Raw genomic sequence first — 14,722 nt, forward strand, 5'->3', positions numbered from 1 at the left:
TGGTATCTCAATGTGGTTTTCATTTGCATCTCTCTGATGGCTAGTGATGCTGAGGATCTTTTCATATGTCTCTGGACCCTTTGTATATCCTTCTTGGAGATGTGTCTGTTCAAGTCCTTTGCCCATTTTTTAATTGGATTGTTTGTTTTCCTAGAGTGGAGTCGTGTGAATTCCTTATATATTTTGGAGATCAAACCGTTGTCCCAGGTATCATTGGCAAATATGTTTTCCCATAAGGTTGGTTCTCTTTTCATTTTAGTGCTGTTTTCTTTAGCCGTGCAGAAGCTTTTTATTTTGATGAGGTCCCATTTGTTTATTCTTTCCTTTGTGTCCCTTGCTTTAGGGGACGTGTCTGTGAGAATGTTGCTGCGTGGAATGTCTGAGATCTTCCTGCCAATGTTTTCCTCTAGGACTTTTATGGTGTTACGACTTATATTTAAGTCTTTTATCCACCTTGAATTTATTTTTGTGTATGGTGTAAGTTGGTGATTGAGTTTCATTTTTTTTGCATGTAGCTGTCCAGCTCTCCCAACACCATTTGTTGAAGAGGCTATTTTTACTCCATTTTATGCTCCTGTCCCCTTTGTCAAATATTAATTGACCGAACAGACTTGGGTTTATTTCTGGGCTCTCTGTTCTGTTCCATTGGTCTATGTGTCTGTTCTTATGCCTGTACCAGGCTGTTTTGATTACAGTGGCCTTGTAATACAGTTTGATATCAGGTATTGTGATCCCTCCTGCTTTGTTCTTCTTTCTCAAAATTGCTACAGCTATTTGGGGTCATTTATGGTTCCGTATACATTTTTGAAGTGTTTGCTCTATATCTACGAAATATGCCATTAATACTTTAATAGGTATTGCATTGGATCTATAAGTTGCTTTTGGTAGTATGGACATTTTGATAATGTTAATTCTTCCAATCCGTGAACACGTTATTTGCTTCCATTTGTTTGTGTCTTCCTTAATTTCTTTCTTCAGTGTTGTGTAGTTTTCTGAGTATAGGTCTTTTACCTCCTTGGTTAGGTTTATGCCTAGGTATTTTATTTTTCTCATTGATATATCAAATGGGATTTTTCCCCCTGATTTCTGTTTCCGATATTTCATTGTTGGTATACAAAAATGCCATTGATTACTGAATATTGACTTTGTATCCCACTGTTTTGCCAAATTCATTTATTAGGTCAAGCAGTTTTTTGGTGGAGTCCATAGGATTTTGTTTTATGTACACTATCATGTCATCTGCAAACAATGACAGTTTTGTTTACTCCTTTCCACTTTGGATGCCTTTTATTTCTTTTTCTTGTCTGATTGCTGTGGCTAGGACTTCCAATACTATGTTGAATGGAAATGGTGAAAGTGGACAACCTTGCTTTTAGTTTTTGCCCATTGAGTATGATGTTGGCTGTAGGTCTCTTGTATATGGCCTTTATTGTATAAATATACATAGAGGGAGCCATTGTATATGGCTCCCTCTATTCCTACTTTGCTGAATGTTTTAATCTTAAATGGATGCTGTACCTTATGAAATGCTTTGTCTGCATATATTGATATGATCATGTCATTTTTGTCTTTCCTTCACAATTTCTTAACTATTGTGTAAAGTTGAAGCTCTAGGAAACTGCAGTATACTAATCCCTATGGCATACTGTTCCATATGTCTGGGCATGTACATATTCCTCTTTGGGAAGCTCAGAAAGAAATATGAGAAACTGGAGTGGTAGGTAGGATATATCAGGTCATGGAAGACTTATTGTACCATGTCATTGAGCTTGAACTTTATCTCATTGGTTATTTTTCAGCACGGCAATAGCATAGTCAGAGTTGTGTTTTTAAATAGGTACCTCTGACTGCAGTGGGAGGATGGATTTAAGAGGCCAAGACTGGACCTAGAGCAAGCAGAAAGCAAAATCGAGTATTACAGCAATGGTCTTAGCTTACTCACCAAATCTCATCATATATACATGCTTGCTTATTAAGATGTTATACTTGGAGCACTAGTCAAGTTAAGTTCTAAAAATAGTAACAGTTAGAAAAAAGCAAGTGAAAAAGCATGTTAATGAAAATGTTAAGTGTTTGATTCTTAATGACTTTAAGCCTATGCTTAAGAGTGTCCACTCCTATTTCCTTCTCCCATTACCTTTCCGCTTCCCCACAAATGCAAACACATGTATCTTAGATCAAAGTCTTCTTTGTGAAGCTTTCTAAGTAAAGACACCTTCATCTGTCCCTATGGCATCCATAAACCCAAAGAAGTCAAAGGCCTAGAGAGTGGGGGTGGAGATGGTTGATATCAGGACTATATCAAGACATTTGAGGAACATTCCACAGAACAGATGACTTATGTTTTTCAAAAATGTCAATGTTGTACAAAATTTTTAAAAGAACAAGGGATTGTTTTAGATTAAAAGAGATTAAAGAAAAAAGATTAAAGACTTATGATAACTAATTGCCATCCTGGATTGGATCCTGGATTGAAAATATTTACTATAAAGGGCATTATTGGGAATCACTGGAGAAATTTGTGGACTATATATTAAATAATAGTATTGTATCAATGTTACATTTTCGGAATTTGATAATTGTAAAATGGTTATGTAAGAGAGCATCCGTATTCTTAAGAGATACATTCTCTTAAGATACACCCTGAAACATTCCAGGGTGAAGTATCACAATATCTGCAACTTACTCTTATATGACTCAGCAAAAACTAATTTGAATATGCTTAGGCATATATTCATTTACTGTATAGAAAAAGATAGAGAAATGTGGCAAAAATGTTAACAGTTGGTAATTTTGGTAAAAAAGTACAGATATTCATTATGCTATTTTTAAATTTTTTCTGAAGATTTAAATTTTCCATAAACATCTTTTTTAGACATGTAGTTAAGAATTTATAAATATAGCCCTGGCTGGTGTGGCTCAGTGGATTCAGTGCTGGCCTGTGAACCAAACGGTCGCCTGTTCAATTCCCAGTCATGGCACATGCCTGGGTTGTGGGCCAGGTCCCCAGTAGGGGGTGTGTGAGAGGCAACCACATATTGATGTTTCTCTCCCTCTCTTCCTCTCTCCCTTCCCCTCTCTTTAAAAATAAATAAATAAAATCTTTAAAAAAACAGCACTATGAATAAAATATATTTGCCAATGATAATTTGGACAAAGGTTTGATCTCCAAAATATATAAGGAACTCACACTACTCCACACCAGGAAGACAAACAACCCAATGAAAAAATGGGCACAGGACCTGAACAGACACTTCTCTCAGGGGGTATACAGAGGGCCCAGAGACACATGAAAGGATTCTCAGCATCACTAGCCATCAGAGTGATGCAAATTAAAACCACAATGAGATACCACTTCATGCCAGTGAGAATGGCCATCATAAACAAATCAACAAACAATAAGTGCTGGCAAGGTTGTGGAGAAAAGGGAATCCTAGTACACTGTTGGTGGGAATGCAGACTGATGTAGTCATTGAAAATGGTAATGAGTTGCCACAAAAAAACTAAAGATGGAACTGCCTTTCCATCCAGCAATCCCACTGCTGGGATTATACCCTAAGAATCCTGAATCACCAATCCAAAAGAACCTATGCACCCCAATGTTCATAGCAGTATTATTTACAATAGCCAAGTGTTGGAAACAGACTAAGTACCCATCAGTAAATGAATGGATCAAAAAGCTGTGGTACATTTACACAATGGAATACTATGCAGCAGAAAGAAAGAAGGAGCTACTACCCTTTGTAACAACAGCATGGGTGGAACTGGAGAGCATTATGCTAAGTGAAATAAGCCAGGTGGTGAAGGACAAATACCATATAATCTCGCCTTTAAGTGAAATCTCATCAACAAATCAAACAAGTGAGCAAAATAGAACCAGAGACTTGGAAATAAGGAATAAACTGACGGTGACCAGAGGGGAGGGGGATAACGGGGGAAAGAAGGGGAAGGGACAAGCAAAGGAACGCAAATAGAGGACTCATGGGCATGGACAATGGGGGAGATTGACTGTGGGAGTTGGGGGGATGGGGTAGGGATGAGCAATGGGGAAAAAGGTGGGACAACTGGAACTGAACAACAATAAATAAAAATAAACATACTTTCGTGATCTGTGGATTTTCTCTTTTTTTTAGAAAAGATAGTCACTCTTAATCTTGGTACACTTCTGACTGCCCTTGCTTGCTGCATTTCATACTTTTTCCTATCATACATACTTTTTCATAGCACAACTCCTTATTTTTTGCTAGAGTGGCCTGGTAAAAGCAACTGTGGCTAAAACAGTTCACTTTATGTTTCACTTATAGTAGAAAACCACTCAAAAGCAAGAATACAAAAATAAAGCTTTCTGTAAGAATCAAATAAGACCCTTTAGGTAAGTTTAAAATGCTATAATCATCTGACAAATACTCTGTGATTATCTTTATGACATATCAAAAGTTCTCTGTGAGAAGAACTTTTTAAGGTCAAGGACTGAATCTGATGTCCCTTTCATAGTTTTTCTTGGTTTCTGAAAACTGATTACAAAGAGTCCCAAAGCTTGCTCAAGAGCAAGAGACGTTCACATTTGTCCCTTTGAGCCACAGGAGAAAATAGACTTCTACTGCCAATGGTCATTCTCATCTCTTCTCCAATAGTAACTATGCCATCTCTTTTCTGGATCAGCAGCTTCCCTAGGTACGTTCATAACCACAATGTGATATAAGGATGGGTTATAAATTCTTTTTTATGTGTATACACACAATGTGTTTACTATAATAAGTTCTTTTCATATATGGATTTATAAGTAGTGTCATTATTTGATAGCCATCTTATACATTATATGATCTTTTTAAATTAATTAATTAATTAATTATATTGTTGTTCAAGTACAGTTGTCTCCATTTTCCCCCTACCACTCCCCCTACCCCACCCATCCCCACCTCCCACCTTCAATCCTACCCCACTTTGGTTTTGTCCATGTATCCTTTATACATGTTCCTTGATGACCCTTTCCCTTCTTTCCCCTGTTATCTCCTTCCCCCCTCCCCTCTGGTTACTGTCAGATTGTTCTTTATTTCAATGTCTCTGGTTATATTTTGCTTGCTTGTTTGTTTTGTTGATTAGGTTCCACTTATAGGTCAGATCATATCATTTTTGGACAACTACATGCAAAAAAATGAAACTCAACTACCAACTGACACCATACACAAAAATAAACTCAAGATGGATAAAAGATTTAAATATAAGTTGCAGCACCACAAAAATCCTAGGGGAGGACACAGGCAGGAAAATCTCAGATATTCCATGTAGTGATATTTTCACCGACATGTTCCCTAGAGCAAGGGACATAAAGGAAAGAATAAACAAATGGGACTTCATCAAAATGAAAAGCTTATGCATGGGTAAAGAAAACATCAGCCAAATGAAAAGGGAACCAACCATATGGGAAAATATATTTGCCAGTGATACCTCAGACAAGGGTTTGATCTCCAAAATATATAAAGAACTACATGACTGCACTCCAGGAAGACAAACAACCCAATTAAAAAAAGGATGGGTTATAAATTCTGTATCTTATCCTAAAAAATTAGAAAGTGCCAAAGTTTTCAAATAAAGAAGTTTAATTTAAAAAAATATGCAAAGCAAAATGTAGTGATATGGGTGCATCCAAACAAAATTGCCAGTGCTTCCCTAAGGCAAAATTGAGATACAGGCACAGTTCATCTCTATCTTCCCCCGTTCTCTTTTCATGCAGCTCTTTTGCCATTGGGATCGTAGGCCCTCATGGTTTCCCTTATCATGCAGAGTTTCTCCATTATATTATACTGTTGCGGCTTGCAGCCCTTGGACTCAGCCTCATATCTTATTTTCCCTTCTCTTGTCAAAAAATTGTACTTGGTCTGAGTCCTATGCCTTACTGTAAAAATTCGACACATTAATTTATTTGAGTTTGTGGACTAAAGACTATTGATGATTTACTATTTTAACCTCTTGAAGTTGTGTTAACAGTCACTCTGTGGAAGACAACATTTTTTGACTCAATGGGAGAATTGATGCCATTTCAAGGCCGCCACTAGGTTGGTCGGAGCAAAGTCTTAGAGAGGGAGACTAATGTCTTTAACGAAGAGCTGTCATGTGTTGTTTAGCTATTAAGCTTGCCCTATAAACATGGCCGTTATTTTGGTAAATGCAAGAGAAACATGTTGAAGTTCTGCAAGTACATAGTATAGGACATCTGTCAAAAAGAAATGTATGTTTTTGTTAAAAGAAACGTTTCCACACTATGTTCTTCTTTTCATGAATTACTTTTTTTCTGATGGGCAAAAAATAAAAAAACCATCTCTTCTAACTGTTTCCAGGTTCAGAACCAGAGTATCCATTTTTGTTGTACTTAATCATTACTTTGAAAACCTTAAATTTGTTAACCTAGGTGTACAGCTCATCCTGCTCACTCTATATGTAGCAGATCTATCAGTTTACCATGTGCAGTGTTTAATGCTTTGTTGGTTGCTGCACGCAACTATTTTCTTTTCCTTTTTGGCAGGAACTGGCTGACTGCTATTTTATCAAGGGAATGTGGTGGCAGCTTCAAGCTTAAAATAATTTGACATAATATAAGAGTGACTCTCTTCACTTAACTTCAAGGCTGTCTGTGCCTTAGAAATGAATTTACTCAGAGCTATAGTTTTGGGGGTTTTGCTGAATGGGGATTAGGTCAATTATTTATGGTTTTTATACATCACTGGCAAAATGTGTCTATTAAATGCATGAAAATTTACAGTTGAATCAGAAGAGAATTGTCAGTGTAGCTAAAGCATTGCTTAATAGACATATTATTTTGTCACCATTATAGCTCATACTTCTGCCTTGACTTGGCACTGAACAAGACAGAACCTACTGCACATGATTTTGAGACTAATATTTTCTACCTTTTGTGTCTTATTACTGTTTTCAAATTCCTGTGCTGAATCAATATGTGTAAAATATTATTAAAGGCATTTAATGTATAAGCCATTAAAATGACATGATGATCACAAAACATCTTCCCCCCCAAACCTTGACTAAATGGTAGTTATTAATGTCATTATTGTTACTATTATTATTCTGAGCATAAATCTAAACTTTATTAGTATCATAGAATTAATAAGCAACCCTACTTCACATAACTAGCTCTTTGTGTACTTGATAGCTAGAGACTAAGTCAGGGCAGAGTCCATCTTTGTTGGCAGCTTCCTAAATATTTAAAAAATATCCTTTGAGCACAAATGGTGCCTGTATGGAAACAGTGTTGGCAAATACATTGGTATTTAATAAACACAATTGTTATTTGAAATTTTATTTTATTTTGTTTCATTTTATTTTAAGAGAGGGGAAGGGAGGGAGAAAGAGAGGGAGAGAAACATTGATGTGAGGGAGAAACATCAATCTGATGCCTCTTGCATACACACCCCAACCAGGGACTGAAGTGGCAACCTAGGCCATGTGCCCTGACCAGAAATCAAACCAGCGATCCTTCGCTTTGCAGGATGACACCCAACCAATTGTGCCACACCAGCCAGGGTGTTAAATGAGTTTTTAAATAAGTTAATGATGAATGAATGAATGAATAAATACATGATTAAATGAATGAGCAAAGCATGTTTATAGCACTGAGTTCTGTGTACTAGGTTACATAACATAACATACTTTTAGAAGTGACAGAAGACCTTAAAGACCTTAGAATCTAACTACTAATTTTGTAGATGAGGAAATAGGGGTGAAATAATTTGCTTGATTATGTTAGTTGGTGATGGCCCCAAATGCTTAATGATCCTCTCTTTCTATGAAAAAATTAGATGGGCTTTCTTGAATATACCATAGGTCCTGAGAGCTGCATAGGGCGTTACAAAGAATGCGGGTGTAAGGGGAAGAGAGATCTGGGTTTAGAGCTCAGTTTTGCATTTTCTAACTGTGTGGTCCTGGGCAAGTCATTTAACCTGAATCTTAACTTACCTTTTTACATTATTTTACTTTATTATTGTTTAATCATTTTTATTGTTTGAATACAGTTGCCTCCATTTTCCCCCCACCACTTTCCCCGACCTCACCCCCACCTCCCACCTCCTGCCCTCCATCCTTCCCCCCTTTGTCTTTGTCTATGGGTCCTTTATATATGTTCCTTGATGACTCTTTCCCTTATTTCCCCTATTGTCTCCCTCCCTGCTCCCCTCTGTTACTGTCAGTTTGTTCTTTATTTCAATGTCTCTGGTTATATTTTCCTTGCTTGTTTGTTTTGTTGATTAGGTTCCACTTATAGGTGAGATCATATAAATCTTAATTTCTTATCAGTGACATAAGATCTACTTCACAGGGACATTCTAAATGATATAACTTGTGTAAAGTACCCAGCAAAGAATAAACATGAATTGGTAATTCTTCCCTCTTCCTTTGATGTAGCATATTGTAAAAATCATATAAACAGAGGGTATCAGTCAGTTCATTCAGCCTACATAATTTACTTTTTAATTCAAAATTAACACCAGAGCTGATCTTATCATATCTGAAGGTTTTCAAGAATTTTAGTTCCCCATAATAGGAAATCTCACTTCACTGTTTCACCATCTACGAAAATACAGACAATAAATTGGTTATGGAATAGATTGTTATAGAAAATTTGAATTGTCTTATGTACGTGAATTCTTCCCTGTTAAAATGCATGAGAGCTGGCAAAATTATCTGTCATTAATGTTAGGCGTTTTGAAATTTTCCGAGAATTTTTTTGTACTCCAATCATATGTAAGTAACACCACTGGCCTTAAACCATTTATTCATTTACTCCCATTCACCTGTTTGCTAAGATTCTGTAGGAGATGCTGTAATTGGGTACTGAGAGCGCTGAAAGCAAACAGCACTGTCTCCTGCATCCCTAAGATGACTGATAATTCCCGTAGAAAAGGAGATGTTGCATCTGGATCAAGGTGTTATAGATACAAGTTAACAAAATTGAAAACAAGATAAAAGACCCAGGTCATTAATCATCTTTGCTGGTATTTTTTTCTGAAGAAGTGGGTTAAATCATTTCTTCACATTGGTAAATAAAAAGAAGAATAGCAATGTGACTTATGCTCATTTTCTTTCCTTCATCTGAAAGCAAATTAAAAATCTTGATGATAAAATGAGTAAAACAAGAGTTAGCTAGTAATTAACATGTACTAGGGACTTGTGTATTATTGTCACGGCAGCCCTGTGGACTAGGGAAACAGAGCTTAGAAAGTTCAATTATCTACTCAAGATCACACAGCTAGTGGATCTAGTACTCAAACCCAGGTGTGCTCTTAATCCTGCTTAATATTGTCTGAATATTAATCAGCCTATGCATGTGGTTTTAAAACCACGGTGAAAAAAGGGAAGTACAGTCAAAATACAGATAGATTTGCCGTGGTGGTTATAACCCATTGGAAGCAAGCTGATTACTGAAAATCAATTTACCAAATGCCATTTGGCCTACAGCTAATTTGTCAATTAACCATTTCACCAACTGGGCAATTTTCCAAATTTACAAAATTTAGCAAGTTACCATAAGATTATACATTAAATGAATATACTTATGACTATACACTTTATCTTTTTGTTTATATTGTTTTATTTGCCAGTAACATTTGAAAGAGAACGCTCTTTTTTTTAAATTATGTTATTGTTGTTCAGTTACAGTTGTCTGCATTTTCTCCCCACCCATCCCCACCACCCCATCCAAACCCACCTCCCTCCCCTATACTTTATTAATATACTTACATTTGAGAATATATTAAATTTTTTCATATTATTCATAATTATCTTTCTTATAAATATGTCGATAAAAAGCATAGGTTTGTAGAAAAGTATGCTATTTTATGACCCTTAGATTTTGATCAACTGAACATTCCTTAAAATGCTGCTAAGAAGAATATAGTTATTGAATATATTAATTAGATAAGTTCAAGCGTATCCTTTAAAACATACTTTTGGTAACATGATAAACTTATAAAATTTGGTGAGGTGGTTATGCAAACTTTCATGTGAATACAAATCACCCACGGTGGTCATGTGAACCTCAGTGTGCATTATTTGGGGGTCTTGTTAAAAAGCAGATTCTGAGTCTATAGTTCTGGGTGGGGCCCGAGAGTCAACATGTCTAGCAAGCTCCCAAGTGATGCCTATGTTGTTTGTTTTAGACCATGTTATGATTAGCATAGATTTATAGGGAATTAACTTTCAATTAGTCAATATGGGGTGAACCTACCTAGAATTTCATGCATTACAATGATTTCACCCCCTCAACTACACTGACCTTTGCTTTAGACTTCTTGCATAAAGAATATTTTGCTTACCTATTGACATGACCAATCTTTAAACTGATACTGATTTGGATAAAGAAACAAAGTAAAAAATACTGCTTTATTATTGTGGCAGCAATCTAAACGGTTTGAGGAAATCCATGATACCATCTGCTGTCCTGTCTAACCCTGCATAAGCTCTCAGCATAAAATATATCCACAAAATTTTTAGCAGCTAGAAACATGCATGCTTAGAGTTATTGCATAATGATGATGCATTAACAACTCACTGGCAAACTGAAGTATTTGTTTTTATTAATATTACATCTAATGAAATATGTCCATGTCAGATTTTTGAAAACAAAGATAGAAAGAGATATATAAAACATTGTAGTTCTTTGGCCTAAATTATTTTAGTAAAATGAGTTGTTATTGATAGTCAGAAAGAAAATGTGTATTATCATCTGCAGCTGTGAAGAATATTTTATTATGCTGACAGAATTGCTTTCGCTTTGAGAAAAGTATCTTTCAAATAATTTACTTTAAATATTTAGTTAAATATAGTTGGTAAATAGAGCTGAGTTGTAGATTTTGTTTAATGAAATAGGTATCAATCTTGGCTGTATCTTGGAATCACTTCAGGAGTTTTTTTTTTTAAACCTAATTCCTAAGCCACTCCCCAAATTAGCTAAATTTTAATCACTGCTATAGATTTTTTTAATCTCCTCAGGTGGTGCTTCTAAGGTACAGCCAGGGAAGTGATGCCTTTCTCAATCTCTGAATTTATTTATTTGATCCTTATTCTTTTTTTCCTGAGCATGTGATTTGATAGGAACTCCAGTGATACATACTCTTCCAATTCTTTCTGTTCTTTTGGTTATTTACATGTACAACCATTTGTTAAGATGGCATAATTCTTGTTTTTAAAATGGATGAAGACATAAGTTACAAAGACATAAAAATATATGTGGGTACTCTTTATAAACCCATTATTTATTTTATGACAAAACTGAGACTCCTTAGGCAATAATTATTATCTGAACCTTATATCTTTGGCCTGGGTTCATATATAATCAGTGAACAAGAAATAAGCAGAGAAGCTAAGTAATAGAAATTGAAGTGACACACGTAAGCAGTTCAATATATTCTATTCAACAGTATCTTCATGGCATGAAGTTTCATTTAAAAGTGCTGGCTTTGGATACTCTTCGGTCTTCTTAAATTGTTTTAAGATTCTACTGAGTTTCTGAAAATGTCATATCATTCTACTAAGAACTTGAAAAATGTGTGAGAAACTAATGTGCTGATATGTGGACTTTTAATGACATTGTTATGTGTACATATACTGTTGTCTTCTCTCTATTTCTAGTTGAGAAATTAGGGTATAGATTGGTGTAACTAGGAGAATAAACCCCTTGAAAGGACAAATGCAGATTATTAATTTTTACCTCCCTACCACCCAGTGCTTAACATTTGACCTAGAAAATAGTAATAAATTTGGCTGATGTAGAGGAAGATAATTTGGGGGAAAACCAGATAGAATAAGGATGCTTTATTCCCAAAGCAATGATCTTAATCCAGAGGATTACAAAACTTAAATATTCAGTAAGGAAGAAATAGGACCTCTTCAGAGAAAGGAAAAATAAGTCACATACAACATTCAATAGCAGATGAATAGAAGGAATGAAAGGAAAAACCGGAGAGTCTACTCTGTTAAGTGCTCATATTATTGTGGAATGAATTATCTTTTGGACAAGATGCATATTAGTTCTTGTTTTTTCTGAAAGATTTTTTAACATATAATAATTAGAGCTAAGATGTGAGTAAGATAATAGTAGCTTAGAGAAAGAAAAGTATGGAGAAAATGATTGGAAGCAAAAAGCATTTTGTAGGAAGCATATTTGGGAGAAAAATTTCTTGACATTTGAATTCATGAACTTGAGGACAATCTAGACACTTATGAGTATTGCTTCATTAAATTTGATTTCACAAATTCACAATGATAAATTATTAATCAAGAATTGATATTGACTCTGCATCATTTCTAAAGAGATGGAGGAAAATAAACAGCAGGATGGCATAGAAAAGGGGTTCTCAAACCTATCAAAATCAGTGCTTCCTTATTATAACAAATAATTTTGTAGGCCTTATTTATTACCCTGAAATTAAATTCATATATAATATAACCTACCTATACAGATAAATTTTTAAAAAGCAATGAGATATCCAAATTATAATGTAAAGGGGAAATAAAAGGAAAGTAATTTATAATAAATGTATTTCAGTGATGTGTATTGTATAGTATGTAATGTGTTTCAATAATGTTTTATTTATTTTTTTTTTTTGTACTTTTAATTGTTTTTATTTTTGAAAGGCTATATGCCCCTAGTAGATTCCAAATGTTCAGAGGGTATACAGAGAATGTTAAGTTTCCACTCATTTCCTCTAGTCCCCAGTTGTACAATTTTCCACTTCAGAGTCAACCGTATTAACCAGTTTCTTATGTTTCCCTCTGGAAATGTTCCATGTATGTAAGAATGTCACATATATGTGTATGTGAGGGAAAATGGTTTTCCCTTTTTTAAATGAATCGTAGCACACTGTAGAGACTGTACAGCATCATGGTTTTTTCACTTAATAGTGTATCATAAAACTAATTTCACGTCAACACTTAGAGTTCTGCCTCACGCTTTTTTTTTTCCTAGACACTTTTTATTTTTATTTATTTTTAGAAATATATTTATTGATTATGCTATTACAGTTGTCCCATTTCCCCCCCAACTCCACTCCATCCTGCCCACCCCCTCCCTCCCAAATTTCCCCCCTATAGTTCATGTCCATGGGTCATACTTATAAGTTCTTTGGCTTCTACATTTCCTACACTATTTTTACCCTCCCCCTGTCTATTTTCCACTTATCATCTATGCTACTTATTCTCTGTACCTTTTCCCTCCTCCCCCTCCCACTCCCCTATTGACAACCCTCCATGTGATCTCCATCTCTGTGGTTCTGTTCCTGTTCTAGTTGTTTGCTTAGTTTTCTTTTGTTTTTGTTTTAGGTGTGGTCGTTAATTACTGTGAGTTTGCTGTCATTTTTACTGTTCCTATTTTTAATCTTCTTTTTCTTAGGTAACTCCCTTTAACATTTCATATAATAAGGGCTTGGTGATGATGAACTTCTTTAACTTGACCTTATCTGAGAAGCACTTTATCTTCCCTTCCATTCTAAATGATAACTTTGCTGGATACAGTAATCTTAGATGTAGGTCCTTGCGTTTAATCTTGGGTAATGTAATTATGATGTGCCTTGGTGTGTTCCTCCTTGGGTCTAGCTTCTTTGGGACTCTCTGAGCTTCCTGGACTTCCTGGAAGTCTGTTTCCTTTGCCAGATTAGGGAAGTTCTCCTTCATTATTTGTTCAAATAAGTTTTCAATTTTTTTGTTCTTCCTCTTTTCCTTCTGGCACCCCTATAATTCGGATGTTGGAACGTTTCAAGATGTCCTGGAGGTTCCTAAGCCTCTCCTCATTTTTCCGAATTCTTATTTCTTCATTCTTTTCTGGTTGGATATTTCTTTCTTCCTTCTGGTCCACACTGTTGATCTGAGTCCCAGTTTCCTTCGCATCACTATTGGTTCCCTGTACATTTTCCTTTGTTTCTCTTAGCATAGCCTTCATTTTTTCATCTATTTTTCGAACAGATTCAACCAATTCTGTGAGCATCTTGATAACCAGTGTTTTGAACTGTGCATCCGATAGTTTGGCTATCTCTTCCTCGCTTAGTTGTATTTTTTCTGGAGCTTTGAAGTGTTCTGTCATTTGGGCCATTTTTTTTTTTTTTTTTTTTTTGTCTTGGTGGGTCTGTTACTTTAAGGGGCGGACCCTTAGGTGTTTCCCCCGGGGCGGGGTAACACTGGTTGCTGTGCTGTGACGCTGTACCTGGGGGAGGGGCCAAGAGGCAGCTATGGCGCCCGCTTCACTCTCTTCTGGATTTCAATCTTTCACTCCGCTACCCACAATCAAACTGGGCCCCTCTGGTGCTGGTTCCCCAGTGGGTGGGCTTGTGCACACTCTAGGCCTCTGTGGGTCTCTCCAACGACCTCTCCCGTGAGGCTGGGAGTCTCTCCTGCTGCCGCCCCAACCCCCGTGGGCGCTTTCAATCAGAGGTTTGAGGCTTTATTTCCCCCGAGCTGGAGCCCTGGGTTGCGTGGTCTGCTTCGCTCCCTGCCTTTCAACCGGTTTATCTATGTTCGAACGTAGGGCTGCGGTGTGCTATCCGCGCTCTGCCTGCCCCGTTCTCCCCCACTCTGAGTCCGGCCCTCTCGGTTTATCTGCATAAATGTGGGGCCACAGGGTCTGCTAGTGCTCGGACTGCCTGCCCCGTTCGTCCCACACTCCGCCAGTCTCGGTCCGCCACAGCCACGTGAGTCCTCTCCACCCCGGTGCCTGTCTCCG

Source organism: Desmodus rotundus, chromosome X (assembly GCF_022682495.2).
Source record: "Desmodus rotundus isolate HL8 chromosome X, HLdesRot8A.1, whole genome shotgun sequence".
NCBI lineage: Eukaryota > Metazoa > Chordata > Mammalia > Chiroptera > Phyllostomidae > Desmodus > Desmodus rotundus.